At 43.7% G+C, this 13579-nt stretch overlaps 1 long non-coding RNA gene and 1 pseudogene across 1 annotated transcript; one reads left to right on the forward strand and one right to left on the reverse strand.

Annotated features, from left to right (window-relative positions):
* The first annotated feature begins 6108 nt into the window (after positions 1-6108).
* LOC106527612 (natural resistance-associated macrophage protein 2-like) lies at positions 6109-12402 on the forward strand (annotated as a pseudogene).
* On the reverse strand, positions 9049-9746 carry LOC106527625 (uncharacterized). The gene is made up of 3 exons (XR_001311410.1): positions 9533-9746; positions 9239-9451; positions 9049-9150 (listed from the first exon to the last, which is right to left on the reverse strand). It is a non-coding gene; the product is annotated as an uncharacterized LOC106527625 (long non-coding RNA).
* Positions 12403-13579: the final 1177 nt, after the last annotated feature.

Below are 13579 nucleotides of genomic sequence, written 5' to 3' on the forward strand. Positions count from 1 at the left end.
GGTCTGTGTCTGCTTTCTTTTTGATGTCCCACTGCCCATCACCTGTTTCAGCTGCTGTAGCCAGCAGGGATCTGGTTCTGGTTCTGGTCTGACTGTGGTTTCTACAGTCAGGCCCACAAGAGTGGATGGGCAACTTCTCTTCCCCCTCCTCCTCTTCCCCTGGAGATCATGAAATCAGCTAGTAAAATGCGGTGCAGTTTGACTCTGTTACGACTATAATCGTTTACATATTCCATTCCTCACCAAAGTTTAATGGTGTGTTACTTGGGCCAATACCCACATGTGGTAAAAATGCCATGACAATCCGTCCACAAGTTCTTGAGTAATTTTGTCCACAGACAGATCCACAGAACGACAGAGCGACAGACATTCGCAACCGAAAACATTACCTCTCGCCTGGCGGAGGTAACAAAAACATAAAAACATTTTTTTATATTATATTAAGTTGTGTTCACCATTAGGGAACACCAACACAATCTAACTAAATAAGTAAATAAGTAAATCAAACTTCTGTGAAATCAAACTGCCCACTTAGGAAGTAACACTGATTGACAAACAATTTCACAAGCTGTCAGCACATTCAACTTTGTTTAGAAGAAAGTGTTCAATGAGAATATTTCATTCATTCAGATCTAGGACCTTTACTTTTTTTGAGGAGTTGTTACAACTTGGCTAACAGCATGCAGTTAGCCTAGCCTTAATGCTAAACCACGTTCTTGCTCAATTTTATTGTGTTTGGCTTATCCAGTCCAAGCTATTTCACTTTAAGTTTCTCCTCATATGTTCTGCTTTGAAAAGGTTTAGATATAAGAGACTTACGGTGCTGTTTTCTCCTTTATTCTTGTTTGTTGTTCTCCAAAACCCATCTCCTGAAGCCCTGCCGGCTGCCGCATTAATATGCCGTTGAGTCGATGACAGGGTGGACCCACTACCAGAGGTCAGCTGCGGGGCGGTGACAAGCTGCACCACAGGCCACCCTGTACTTTTGCATTGGGGACTTACTGCGCATGTCCAAATCTTACACTGACTTGTCTATGGGACTCTGGGGCGGCGAACAGCTCGTGACCCGGAAGTAACTTAACACAAAAAAGCTCATGAGTAAAATGGAAGTTTACACATGAATACTGTAACTCTAAATTATTTATTTTACTTATCAGAAAACATGTATACAATAATTTTTCCAAACATTTATAACATTTTATGTTGTTATTTTAATGTGTGTGTGTGTGTGTGTGTGTGTGTGTGTGTGTGTGTGTGTGTGTGTGTGTCACAAGAAATGGTGGTGGTGGGGCGGTGCCCTAGCGCCCCCGATTGACCAGCCGCCACTGACCAGAAGTGGAGATGCATTTGGTGGAGAGGTGGATGATCTGACTAGGCACACCTGTGGAGAGGGGGCTCTATTGTGGGCCCACCCCCAATAGAAGGGGCTGGGCTGTGGGTTGCAGATGAGGCTGGAAATTGAGCTAAAAACTGTACATTAAAAACATATTTGTAAATCACCTCTAACAGTTCACAAATCATTAATGGAGCCGGCCTCATCCTGCGTAGATGTGAGCTTTCTGAACTGAAGAAGATGTGGAGCAGAACACACTGAATGTGTGAAGAACTCTGAGATCATTTAGTAAAAATAAAGAATAAACTCAGTTTAGCTAGCCTTGCCTTCCTATACAGTTCCGCCCAATTCTAGTTTTCCTTCATTACTCCATCTGGGATTTCTCCCATAGACAAGAATTTCTCCGGGAGCATTTCAGTCAAACCAATCAGCAAACAGAAGGAGGAGTTTTGAAAGACAATGTCGATTTTCTGTGCAGTGTCTGCTTGTAGTTTTATGGCAGTGGAGGAAGTAAATGAAGCCAGTCCGTGTTGACAAGGCTTAAATTAAATTAAATTAAATTAAATTAAATTAAATTAAATTAAATTAAATTAAATTAAATTAAATCAGTCTCACAAAGCAGCAGCTCTCATTTACAGCCGTCTCGTTTGGCTCGGTACTTCTCTCCTCTCAGAACGATTGTTTACAGCGCACACAATTTCCGGTTAGCTTCTTAGCTTAGTCTCCTTCACAATGAAGCTGGCGTACATGCATCGCGACCAACTGTTAGCAATTGGGTAAATCAGATCCAAATGTTTTAAACTTCAACAGAGGCCACACCTCCAGGAAGCAATCGCTTCTCAATAGCTGAGAGTCCAGGGGTCGGATTTATAAAGCTTGCGTATGCAAAAAAGGAGCACAGAAACTTGCGTACGCCACTTTTTACGTCAAGGTTGTGATTTATAAAATCCAAACTTGACATGAAAATGTGCAGTGCCTCACGCCAGCTCTGACCCATGCGTACACTCATTTTGGAGACGTGAAGCTGCGACACAGATGGTGAAGTGAGGAATTATAGCTAGACTGTGTAATGATCACTGTCAGATATTTAATTTCACTTCATAATCAGACTTAGATTTTTATTCAGCTTTATCAGCTTTCTTAACAGTAATATTTTTGCTTCAGCTGCTGAGCCGTAAGGACCTTTGAAATAAAAAAAAAACTTAAATCTTAAATAAAAGTTCCCGCAGCTCCATTCATCTCCTTCCTCCTCAGACGACCCTGACCCACAGACCCCTCCCCGACAAGAAGGGGAGAGGACAGGGAGAAGAGCGGTGAACTTATTTCTAATTTTATCTGACATTTAATTTTATTTTTATTGTTTTTTCGTCCTGCAGGCTCTGAGAGAAAATTAATTTGAAGCTGAGTTTTTGAGTACAGCCCGACCGAGCCGATGGGTCACTGCTTCGCCGAGCCAATGTTTTCCCGTCCTCCAGCATCACCTCCGAGAGGGTCTCAGATGTTTTTTAGATTACTCTAAACGTCTGTAAACCTGCAAAATGAGGGAAAATCTGTGTCAATTATAGACAATCTCTTCACATGAGCTGTTCTCAGCACCTGTCACCCTCCAGACGCACGACGGAGCGTGTCTGAACCGGCCAATTGTTTTTTTTTTTTACATTGATCAGCTGACTGATTTAAATACATCTTAACATTCATGAGGTACTTTGCGTTTACTGTTTGTGGTTGAATGTGGGCATGTAGAGGGTAGAACCTGAGGCGGGACCTTGTGCGCAAACTCTGAGGTGCGGTTGTGATCTAAAAATGAAAGGTGCGCAGAAACATGCATATACATGATTTTATAAATCTGAATTTCAGGAACAGAGACTGGCGTTGAGACCTCAGGAGCCTCAGGCAGACCCAGGGACTTCACAATCTGACCTGGGGGGTCTGAAGGCTCAGGTGCTGGTTCTGGCTTTGAAGGCTTGGCAGCAGCAAGAGATGTGGAGACCTCAGTTGCAGGCAACATGGAAACCTCAGCTGCAGATGACATGGAAAACTCAGCTGCAGGCAGTGAGGTCCCAGTTGCAGGCAGCAAGGTCTCAGCTGCAGGTGGTGAGGTCTCAGCTGCAGGTGGCATCAGTATCTCGACAAGGGCTGCAGCAAACATGGAGACCAACACCAGAACTGCATATGAGGTGGTCACCACCACTTCCTCCCCCAAGACCCTCCACACAGGAGGTAGAGACGTCGACCTTCACTGGAACGCAGGAGGCAGTGGAGGCGTCGACCTTCGCCGGAGTGCAGGAGGCAGTGGAGGCGTCAACCTTTGCTGGAGCGCAAGAGGCAGTGGAGGTGTCGACCCTCGCCGGAGAGCAGAAGGCTCTAGAGATGTCGACCCTCGCTGGAGCGCAGGAGGCTGTAGAGGCATCGACCCTCTCGGAGGTGCTGGGAGCACAGGAGGTGGATGCGTCAACCCTGTCAAAGGTGCTGACAGCACAGGAGGTGGAGACGTCGACCCTCTCGGAGGTGCAGGTGGCTGGAGGTCTCAGGAGCCTTCTCTGAGGTGGCACTGGAGGGAGAGGCATCAAGGGACCCCCTCGAAGGTGGCACTGGAAGAGGCGGTGTCCGGGACCCTGTCGGAGGTGACACTGGAGGAGGCGGCATCTGAGACCCTCTCGGAGTTGATGCTGGAGGACGGGAAAACATTGGCTCGGCGAAGCAGTGACCCATCGGCTCGGTCGGGCTGTACCCAATATACTCGGGGCAGAAGGGATCGCTCTCTGGATCGTAGTCGGGATCATACTCAGGTTCACTCTCGGTAGGCATGATGGAGCTGAATCCCGACGGCGTGGCTGCAGCTTTTCTCCGTCGGCAACAGTGGTGATGAGGAGAGCGGGAGGGTGGAGATGGTGGAGCAGTCCTGAGCACCAGGCAAGTTCCCCAGAACTGCATTTTCCTCTGCTCCTCCTCTTCCACTAGAAGAGGCGACGGGAGAACCTCCACTTCCTGGTCACGGCCCCTTCATCCACGTCTCCTGGCAGGGTTCTTTCTCCCTTACCCAAATGCTGAGAAATAATTATCACTACTCAAAAAATCTAAATAACTCATCCTCCCGGTGGGTTCTTGTTGTGGCTGGATCATTCTATCAGGTTGTGGTGCAGAATGAACCCAGATCTCGACTGAGGATGAAGTTTTTAAATAAAAAAGGATTTATTAAACAAACAAAACAAAAGAGCTGACAGGGCAGCTAAAACAAAACTGAAACTCAAAAGGACATGAAGGACAACAAGACAGCAGGAGAATTCCATGTAATGATCCAGCGGAGAMAGAACAGAAGAGAATTTATACACACCGAGGAAGAGAGAAGATGAACTACAGCTGAGGAAGACTAATTGGAAACTATTGACAGCTGGGAGATAATTGAACGGGTAAACAGCAGGATACAGACTGAGGAGAAATGATGAGCAATGACGCAGTGAGGACACAAGAGGGAGAACATAGACAAGACACAATCCCAACATAACAGGTGAGTTGGGTCACTGCTCCAGGTTTTATCACCTCTACTAACTATGTTTTATTAATTTAGTGTGGGATGCTCAAATTAGTTTTCCACAAAAATGGAAGACTCCCACAGGTCTGCAAAATTCACAGCTTAGATTTTATCAGGTGAGCACCTGGTGTCCGAGTCTCTACCAGTGGTGTCCAATCAGGGTTAGCCTGAATGAGCTACATGGGTTTACTTTCCTGTGGGCCCACCACGTGCAGGAGGGGCCATATGAATCAGGTGCATGAAGACATGGATATTAACCAATGGCGCTCTGACCCTGGCTTACCAAAACTGGCTCCTGAGACATGGAATGTCACCTCTCTAGTGGGGAAGGAGCTTGAGCTGGTGCATTAGGGTAAGAGGTACCAACTAGATCTAGTTGGGCTCAACTTGACGCACAGCATGGGCTCCGGAACCAAATGTCCTCAAGAGGGGCTACTTTGGAGTTTCTTATGGTAAAAGACGCTGAACTGGTGTGGGTCTACTTTTGGCCCCCTAACTTGGTGCCTGTGTGTTGGATTTTTCCCCAGTAGATGAGAGGGTAGCTTCCATGTGCCTTCAGGAGGGGGGGGCGGTTTCTGATGGCCGATTGTGCCTATGCATGAAAGGACTGTTTGGCATTTCCAGTACTCCTGGATTCTTTAGAGGGGTGCTGGAAGATGCTCCAGCTGGGGATTCCTTTTTTCTGCCAGGGGCTTTAATGCTCACGTGGGTAATGACAGTGTGACCTGGAGAGGTRTGATTGGGAAGAACAGCCTCTCCGATCTGAACCTGGGCAGTGTTTTGTTGTTGGACTTCTGTGCTAGTCACAGTTTGTCCATCACAAACACCATGTTCCAACATAACAGTGTCCATAAGTGCATGTGGCACCAGTCATAGATCAATGATTGACTTTGTAATCATGTCATCTGATCTGTGGCYGTATGTTTTGGACACTTGGATTAATAAAAGAGCTGAGCTGTCAACCGATCACCACCTGGTAGTGAGTTAGATCGGTTGATGGGGTAAGATGCCAGACAGACCCAGTAGACCTAAACATGTAATGAGGATTTGCTGGGAACATCTGACAGAAGACCCACTCAAAGATCTTCAACTCACATCACTGAATAAACTTTAACTGCATACCAGCCAAGGTGGGGGACATTTAGTTCAAGTGGGCCATGTTCCACGCCTCAATTGTTGAATCAGCTGCTATGACCTGTGGCTGCAAGGTTGTCGGTGCTTCTCATAGTAACCATCCTCGAACATGGTGGTGGACACCCAGGGAAAGAAAGCTGTCAAGCTGAAGAAGAAGTCCTATCAGGCTTTGTTGGATGGTTAGGACTCCTGAGGCAGCTGAGAACTATGGGCAGGCCAAGTGACCCGCAGCCTCGGCAGTAGCTGAGGCAAAAGCTCAAATGTGGGAGTAGTTTGGTGAGACTTTGGACAAAGACTCTCGATCAGCTCGGAGGAGATTCTGGCAAACCATCCGGTGGCTGAGGGAAGCATCACTTCACTAACTGTGCTCAGTGAAGGTGGGTTGCTGTTGATCTTTATCAGTGATGTTGTTGGGAGGTGGAAGGAATATTTCTAGAAAAATTTCTCTGACCTTCTTAATCCCACCAGGATGTCTTCTACAGAGGAAGCAGGGTCTGAGGACTTTGGGATAGGTTTGTCCATAACTGGAGCTGAGGATGTTAAGGTAGTTAAAAAAACTCCATGGTGGCAGGGCTCCAGGTGTGGATGAGATCCACCCTGATTTCCTCAAGGCTCTGGATGTTGTGGGGCTGTCTCGGTTGACACTGAATTGGCAGACTGGGGTGGTGGTTCCCCTCTTCAAAAAGGGGGCGGGAGGGTGTGCTTCAATAACAGGGGCATCATTCTCCTTGGCCTCCCTGGTAAGGTCTGTTCAGGAGTACTGGAAAAGAGCATCAATTCGATGATTGAATCTCAGATTCAAGAGGAACACAATACGGCTACAGTCTTGGCCGTAACACTGGACAAACTTGTTACTCTCACCTAGGGTCCTCGAGGGGTCGTGGGAGTTTGCCCATTCAGTCTATATTTGTTTTGTGGATTCTGAGAAGGGATTTGACTGTGTTCCTTGAGGCACACTGAGGGTCTATTGTTACGGGCCATTCAGTCCTTATACAAGTGGTGCAAGTGTCTGGTTTGCATTGGTGGCAGTAAGTCAGACCCCTTCAGAGATTGAGTTGGACTCCACCTGGATTGGCCATTGTCAGATTCTGTTCATAACTTATATGGACATAGCGTGAGATTAACAGATGGATTGATGCTACTTCTGCACTTTTGTAGACTCAGTTGTTATTGTGTACTGGGAGCTGAGCTGTAAGGACAAGCTCTTTGTGGGGCGGCTGTGGCGGAGTGGTTAGGGGAGTCGTCCTGGAACCAGAAGGTTACTGGTTCGATCCCCCGTCCAGCCGTCTCAGTCGTTGTGTCCTTGGGCAAGACACTTCACCCACCTTGCCTACTGATGGTGGTCAGAGGGTCCGGTGGCGCCGATGCATGGCAGCCCCACCTCTGTCAGTGTGCCCCAGGGCAGCTGWDGCTAYARTGTAGYTTGCCATCATCAGTGTGTGAATGTGAGTGTGAATGGGTGAATGTCTGTTAGTGTAAAGCGCTTTGGGGGTCCAGAGGGACTTGAAAAGCGCTCTATAAGTTCAGTACCATTTACCATTTACCAACCCGTCTATGTTCCTACTCTCACCTATGGTCATGAACTTTGGGTAGCGACTGAAAGAACAAGATTGTGGATACAAGCGGTTGAAAATTTTTTTTTTTTCTGAGTAGCTGGACTCTCACTGAGAGATAGGCTGAGAAGTTCAGTTCTCCAGGAGAGACTCAGAGTAGAGCTGCTTCTCCTACATGTTGAGAGGAGCCAGTTGAGGTGGTTTGAGCATCTGGTAAGGATACCTCTTTGACGCCTCCATAACGAGGTGCTTCAGGCATGTCCAGCTGGGAGGAGGTTACAGGGGAGACCCTGGACAGGCTGGAGATTTTGTCTCTCTACTGGCCTGTGAACACATTGGAGTCCTCCCAGAAGAGCTGGAAGAGGAGGCTGAGGAGAGAGATGTCCCTGCTGAAGCTCCTGCCCCAGAGACTCGACTCGGAATAAGCCACAGATAAAGAATGGATGGATTTTATCACAGGAGGTACAGATAGGATTTTTTTCTTTTGAAGAGTTTGGTCTTTTGTACACACATGTAAAAGTACTAAAGTAGTAATACCTACAAACAGGTCAGATGTGTTCTGGCTTCTTCTGAAACTCCTGAGTCATTTTCTGATCACCTCTTGTGGCCAGATGTAATCATCTCAGATTTGTTTCTCTTCTCAGAGTTTCTTGAACCTGCGTTGGTCTCGTTTTGCTGACCCGCTGGCCATCACTCCCACCCTGCTGGTGGCCAGCTTCAAAGATGTTCGGGGACCTGACCGGCATGAACGACTTCCTCAACGTGCTGCAGAGCATGCAGGTTAGAGAAGAGTTTAGCTCTCACATCCTGCCACCTTCAAACATCTTAACTACCTTCTCTTTTTTTAAAGGATTAGAGCTAAGTGTTTAAAAACCTAAATTACATAAACAGGTGGGCTTGTGATTCTGTTTTTGTGTTTTGGGCACAGCCAGAAAAAGATTTTAATGAAACTTTCAAGAAATAATCCCTGAACGTACATCTAAAATCGATTAACTTTGGAGACAATTCAAAGTTTTTGCCACAGCCAAGTGACCTTAGAAAACACAAAAATGCAGTCAATTTTTACAGATTTTCATATCTGGTGTTTATTCAGAGATTCAGACATTTCTCACAGAAAAACAGATTTTTATTTTAAAGAAAGAAAACACATGAAGGTCACGGAAATAACTCAAAACTGTCAAAAGTAATAGACAGGGAGAAAAATACAAAAAGTGAAATAATGGAATCAGTCATTGCTTTTGAAATGTGGTTCAACAGAACTGTTTAAAAAAATGAACAAATTTTTTTTTCAGGTTTACAAAAAAAATTTAAGTGAGCTAATACCAAAGACAAAAGAGTCGGAGACAAAACGAAAAAATGTACACTGCTCAAAAAAATAAAGGGAACACTTAAACAACGCACGCTAAGTCCAAGTAAATCAAACTTTTGTGAAGCACATTCAACTCTGTACAGAACAAAGAACTCAATGCGAATATTTCATTGATTAAGATCGGGAGTTTGCGTGCGTTAAGTGTTCCCTTTATTTTCTTTGAGCAGTAGTGTTCCCTTTATTTTTTTTGAGCAGTGTATTTTACAGGAACGGGTGCAGGAGTCAGGACCTGGAAGGAGAGGGTTTGCAGAGGTTGAGTATTTTAGCAGGATGTCCAAAAAGTTAATTGCAGAGAGATATGTATGATTTGTTCTTACAGGTTGGGGATAAGACTTCGGCGTGGAGGAGCTGATCCAGGGTCCAAAAGGTGAGTATTTACAGGTGTTACAGGCAGGTGAGTATTTACAGGTGAGTACTTATTTACAGGTGAGTTGGAGGCAAACAGGCAGCGCATGAACGATCAGGTGAATGGCTCTAGGTCCTCAGACAGGTGTGGCAGGATCAGAGAATCTCTGAAAACTTTCTTCAGTCTGGAAAAAGTAGGTATAAAAACACGAAGGTTAGTTAAGTCAGGTATCTTTGAGACTAGTAACGGGCTCTGAGATCATTACCAAACAGTAGTGATGCTTCAGCGATGAACTGATCCTCAAGGCAACCTTATAAAGCCTGGGAGTAACGAGCCAATCCCTCACAGGTGAGACGAATGAGCACTACCAGCCAATCAGGGAGGCAGAAGGTGAAAACACCAAAATGTCTCAATTGTTAAACTAGACTCAACAAAAAGAATGGTACTGAAGAAATTTATAGTTTTTACAGATTAGTACTGATGTTAAAAGCACAACACTATATTTTTAGGTTTTCCTTTTTATAATGGTTAATCTATAATGTGTTGGTTGATATAGATTAGTTACATGTCCGAAATATCTATAACAACACATATTTATCCGTTATGAGAACATGTAGGGGAGAATTGTGTATGGATGCCCGTGATTCAGCCGTAGGTCAGTAGGGGGCGAACGCGGGCATTAAAGACTCTATAAATGGATCAATTTCCTGGCTTTTCGGCAGTGTGTGGTTTCCTGTCCGATCCGAATGGCATTAAATCCTCACTCCAGAATTCTGGTTTTGTATGGTTTTATCTCGTCTAACAATCATATTATTTAACATTGGTGGTTTTCTAATGACTTCAGTCTTTGAATGCGAATATTTCTTACCGTACCTTTACCTAATTCTGTATGTCCAGACGGGCAACCAAGTTGTTTCTGTAACTCTGAGACTTCTGCACCTGTCACTGGATGTTCTGGTCCACCTGTCAACAGGTGTTCTGGTCCATTCTTTATGAACAAACTTCTCCAGCTGTCTCAGGTCTGAAGGGTTCCTCCTCCAGGATTTAGATCCGGGCTCAGAAGGACACTGATTTAGGGTTATTTTCTTGTTGGAGGGCCCAGGAGCTGCAGCTGAGACCAGGTTTTCTGACACCGAGCAGCACATTTAGCTCCAGAAGGCCTTGATAGTCTTCAGATTTCATCGTACCCTGAACAAACAGATCTGATTTGTCTCAAACAGACTGATGATCTGATCTGACTCTGATGACCTTTGACCTTAGAGTTCTCCTCTGATCTGTCTGGAAGTTGTTCTGGACTCTTTGTATTTTCTTTCTCTTCAATTTGTCATCAGCTGTCCTCTTGTGGACACATCCGTTGTCTCCGGTCCTGTGGACTGAGCAGCTGCAGTCACAGAACATCCAGATGTTTGGAGACAGTCTGATAGTCTTTGTCTTTAACATGACTCCATGTTCCGTGTGTTTCACACCATGATTCCAGACAGCCCTGTGACTACAGGTGTATTGATTACAGGGCACACCTGAGTTTAACACGTTCCTGAGGTCAAGTTAATTTGCCATCTTGTTTTTTTAAAAATTGATGAATTATTTTTAAAAAGTTCTGTTGAACCAAATTTCAAAAGCCTTGATTGGTTTTTATTAGCTGATTTTATGTTTTTTTCTCTTTTATCAGCTTCAAGAAAATTCAGCGAACTTTGTGAGTTTTTATTTTTTAAGAAAAAGCAACAAGCAAACAGCTTGTTTGCTACTGAACATCCCTGCATCAAACAGTTTTCAGAATACATCATGAACCACTGGAGGGGTTTTAATGAATGTAAAGTGAACGTAAATAACTTCTAAAGTTCATCCAGTTCAAAGTAGCCATAACAGCTAATCAACGTTAGCCGACAGAAAACTGACAGTTTTACAGCTCAAATTTGATGTGGTAGTTGCTGAGAGACTTACTCTGGGTGCTAACACATTTTGTTATAGAGCTTGAGATTAAACATTATGTTATGTTTCTGGATGTTATTTTCTGTAAGAGATTAATACACAGATGAATGTAAATCATCCAGCTCAGTCAGTACAGACATAATATCACAAAGTGTAATTGTGGTGCCACCCGGTGTTACAGTGTTGAACTGTTAGTGTTTTTATGGAAGTGAAACAAGATGACTGAGCTGTAGTGTAATACATACCGTACACTACTCTCCCCTCTTCTCTTCTCATCTCCCAGCTGCCATTCGCCCTCATCATCATCCTCACCTTCACCAGTCTGCCGTCTCTGATGAATGAGTTTGTCAACGGGCTGTAAGTTGATCTCCCTCTTCAGATCTGGAGCCAAATGACTYGCTACTCCTCTACTTCTGGACCCTTGCTAAAGTATCTTCCTGTCGCTTTGCAGGGTTTATAAAATCAGAGGGCTGGTGATCCTGGGCGTGTATGCCACGAACATGTACTTTGTGGTGGTCTATGTGACCACCCTGCACAGCATGTGGCTGAATGTGCTGGCAGCTGTCCTCTCCACTGCTTACCAAACGTTTGAGGGATACCTGTTAGGTGTCAGCCTGCAGGATGAGCTGATCTTACAGACAGCTGATTTCAGAAGAGTAAACTAAAAAGTGAAAGAAAACATCTTAATATTTAAAAAACTTGGCACAAAACATAGGATTTTACCCATTTTATCACACAAGTGCCATATTTTAGGTTAAACCGAAGTGAAACAGGAAGTTACGACAAAGGGAAACATCCTAGTTTTTGTTTATTAAAAATATATTATTTGAATTTCTCTGATAATGACTCAAAATAATCTGAAAAAACATCAGATTTTTCTTTGCAGTCTGTTGTCATGTTTGCCTTCAGTCATCAGTATTTATGTGTACACTCACTGCCCACTTTATGTACATTAATTTAACTAATATAACTAATCAGCCAATCACATGGCAGCAGCTCAAGGCCTTCAGACATGTAGACGACTTTACAAAGTTCAAACCGGGCATTAGAATGAGGAAGGAAGAGGATTTAAGTATCTTTTATTTCACAAACTGCTGATCTACTGTCATCTCAGGGTTTGAGGAGAATGACCCAAAAAATAGAAATTATCCAGGAAGCAGTGTTTCGGTGAACAATAAAGCCTTGTTAAAGGGATCCACGATTAGTTGTAACATTAAACTTTATTTGATAAACATTTACTGTAACTGTAAAATAAAGAATGTAAAAATACTGTAGGCTGTTCAGTTTAGTAATTTTTAAAAATATATTTTAAAATGGACKGAGCCATTTTATTTACACACAAAGCATTCTGGGTAAATGATGACCGGAGATGACCACCACAGACAAATCTTTGGCCACCCTGCTGTACACACCCCTTCCACAGTGAAACAACCTTTAGGGGTGTAATAATCCTCCTGAACAGTTGGTGGCAGTGTTTAACAGTTTGAAACATTACCAAGCTCTATCACTGAGGAAGAGTAATGATAAGGAAGTCATGGTTTTTTTTTATATGCAGAACATATGCTTATGTAATCTGACTTATGGTGTCAACTTTTGAACTTATGTTGACAAATTTTTTTTTGTTTTGTTTTGTTTTTTGTCACCATAACACAGTGTCATTTTATGTTATGAAGGCTGAATGATGCTCTGTGTTTGGTTATGAGTAGGCCTATCACTAAATCAGAAAAAGTGAAACACCCTCTAAATTCACTGTTGGTGGTTATCAATATTGCACCTGGGTAAAAATATTAGTGTTAGTTTTAAACATGCAGTTGAGGGTCGCCATTATTTGGCACAGTGTTATAATTACAAATAAATCAATAAACAATATAAAAGTAAAAAGCACCCCTATAGTCAATGGATATGATAAATTGTGTCACATTAATTAACCTTATCTCAGATATAGCAGTGAGTTTAAAAACAGGATGATGGAAATAGTTTAATGAATAATCTGTCTATGAAATAATTAAATCAAGTGTTTATTTATGTAGGTAAAAGTATGTTAAACAACCTGATAAAATGCACCAGAATGCAAGAAATGGCATCTATTTTCTTCAAAATTTTCTGGGGGAGGACCCCCAAACCCCCCAACAGTGTGTCCCCCCACTTTTAAAATGGTTCTGACACCATGTTTATAAGGTAGTCACTGCCTGTATGAGGACATGAGGAAATGACCAAACCACAAAGATTTTCAGAAATTTTCAAGTAAAAAATGATGTCATTTTCCTGGCCATCCCTGTGTGAGCAGTGGTCCCAGTCTGGTCACCCCTGAGAAAAATGTCTGGCTCTGCCACTGACACACACACACACACACACACACACACACACACACACACACACACAC

The sequence above is a fragment of the Austrofundulus limnaeus genome, unplaced genomic scaffold (assembly GCF_001266775.1).
Source record: "Austrofundulus limnaeus strain Quisiro unplaced genomic scaffold, Austrofundulus_limnaeus-1.0 Scaffold335, whole genome shotgun sequence".
NCBI lineage: Eukaryota > Metazoa > Chordata > Actinopteri > Cyprinodontiformes > Rivulidae > Austrofundulus > Austrofundulus limnaeus.